Source organism: Alosa sapidissima, chromosome 24 (genome assembly GCF_018492685.1).
Source record: "Alosa sapidissima isolate fAloSap1 chromosome 24, fAloSap1.pri, whole genome shotgun sequence".
Lineage (NCBI taxonomy): Eukaryota > Metazoa > Chordata > Actinopteri > Clupeiformes > Clupeidae > Alosa > Alosa sapidissima.
This window is the reverse complement of record NC_055980.1, coordinates 23,742,895-23,745,394: the sequence shown is the minus strand read 5'-3', so window position 1 is coordinate 23,745,394 and position 2,500 is coordinate 23,742,895. Positions and strand designations below refer to the sequence as shown.

At 43.4% G+C, this 2,500-nt stretch overlaps 1 protein-coding gene across 1 annotated transcript in view; it reads right to left on the bottom strand.

Annotated features, from left to right (window-relative positions):
* tanc2b (tetratricopeptide repeat, ankyrin repeat and coiled-coil containing 2b) overlaps positions 1-2,500 on the bottom strand; it is a 129,950-nt gene that overhangs the window by 110,927 nt on the left and 16,523 nt on the right. The gene's annotated exons all lie outside the window — the stretch shown is intronic.

The following is a 2,500-nucleotide window of genomic DNA, read 5'->3' as shown; positions in this document are numbered from 1 at the left end:
CGCCATACTAGCCCAGCTCCTTAGCCACTACACTGCCAGCGCCCCAATTGTTGTTATGAACATGATAATGGTTGTCCAACATATTGGTAACACCTTTCATAGGAGGCTAAACGCAAGTAAACACAGTTTATCCACCTCTGAAAATTCAGAAATAGAGTTCATCCACCTCTTATTAGACCAATTGCAACTTTTGACATTAAAAAATCACACTGTATTATCCACATTCACAATATCTACACTCATCAACACTCTAGGAACCATTTAATACCACTGGTATTGTATACGGTTATCTTGAATTTCCCCTTGGGGATCAATAAAGTATCTATCTACCTATCTATCTAAACATTGGACAATAACCTCCACCATCATCAAACATGTTCTGAATGCCTTTTTTTTAAATCTGATACCACATGGCGCCACCTCTTTTCCACTACATCCACCACCTGTGGAGATGGCTTCTCGGAACAAGTACCCTCGTTCCAACTCAAGACTCCAATCTGAATCTAAGTGCACAGCAGTAGAGCTAATTAATGACTCTGTCTGTGGGCAAAAGAGTGCAGGAGAGCATGTCAGTGGATGAGCATGTCAGTGGATGAGCATGTCAGTGGATGATTCAGATCATTCTGGGGGGGTCACGACTCAAAAAAGGTTGAGAACCACTGGTGTAAATGACGATCAGACAGACATCTCGTAATCGTATAAATGCTGGCTAAATACACACTAGTATGAGCCAGGGGTTCTCAGTAGTGAGGTTGGGTGGTTTCTCCGAGATGTTTTTTCATGAAGATGAAATATTCACTTCAAATTATATCAAAATATATATAATAAAACATTTTTTTTAACCACACGACAAATGAAGTTAAATTTAAACTATTTTTTGTCTTAAAAAAAACAATGCAAAACAGTATGTACAAGGTAAAATATGTAGTTAAATTGGCCTACGGAAGTAGGGTTTCACAAATACAGAACAGACAGAAGATGAGAACCGAGTGGAAGTAGGGTTTCACAAATACAGAACGGACAGAAGATGAGAACCGGGCGGAAGTAGGGTTCTACAAATACAGAACAGACAAAAGATGAGAACCGAGTGGAAGTAGGGTTCCACAAATACAGAACGGACAGAAGATGAGAACCGGGCGGAAGTAGGGTTCTACAAATACAGAACAGACAAAAGATGAGAACCGAGTGGAAGTAGGGTTCCACAAATACAGAACAGACAGAAGATGAGAACCGGGCGGAAGTAGGGTTCTACAAATACAGAACAGACAAAAGATGAGAACCGAGTGGAAGTAGGGTTCCACAAATACAGAACAGACAAAAGATGAGAACCGGGCGGAAGTAGGGTTCTACAAATACAGAACAGACAAAAGATGAGAACCGAGTGGAAGTAGGGTTCCACAAATACAGAACAGACAAAAGATGAGAACCGGGCAGAAGTAGGGTTCCACAAATACAGTGGCTAAGCTGGGTGGTGTAAAAGGTCGCTCCAGAAGTCCGCAGCCTGGCTGGGTCGCCTCTTGTCCACTCCTTTAGCAGGAGGATTAGCAGTCTGATGACTGTGGATCAGTGTGTCCTTGAGATGACCTTGGCTGTGTTGGTGGGCAGCCATGGCTCACAGGGTGTGTGTGTGTGTGTACAGTATGTGTGTGTGTGTGTGTTTGTATAGCACTCAGACCAGCAGGCTTAAAGTGGTTGGTCTGTGTGTGTGTGTGTGTGTTTATATGTGTGTGTATGTGTGTTTATGTGTGTGTGTGTGTGTGTGTGTGTGTGTACAGACCAGCAGGCTTACAGGGGATAGCCACACAAACAGACAGAGTAGCAGGGCAAGTCAGGGCTTACACTCCAGAAATGTCAGAGAATCAAGCAGACAGACAGGAATACACACACACACAAACGAATGCATCAATACACACAACATACATCAACAACAAAATCCATCTCCAATTGAGCATTATGTTTGTGAGTGTGTGTGTGTGTGTGTGTGTGTGTTTGTGTGTGTCTATGTCTGTGTGTGTGTGTGTGTGTTTATGTGTGTGTGTGTGTTTGTGTGTCCGTGTGTGTCTGTGTGTTTATGTGTGTGTGTGTGTGCATGTGTGTGTGTGTGTGTGTGCGTGTGTGTGTGTGTGTGTGCGTGTGTGTGTGTGCATGTGTGTGTGTGCATGTGTGTGCGTGTGTGTGTGTGTGCATGTGTGTGTGTGTGTGTGTGTGCATGTGTGTGTGTGTGTGTGTGTGCATGTGTGTGTGTGTGTGCATGTGTGTGTGCATGTGTGTGTGTGTGCGTGCGTGCGTGCGTGCGTGCGTGCGTTGTATGTGTTTATAGATGTGTGTTGTATGTGTTTATAGATGTGTGTTGTATGTGTTTATAGCTAATTTCTGTATTCTTGACATCACGGCCACGTTATTTCCTCTTGACATAAAGTGCAGTCCATGGGCCACCACCATGTGGTTATCTTTATTAATTGAGAATGTCATAGAACTATTCTGATGAGCCAGACGGAAC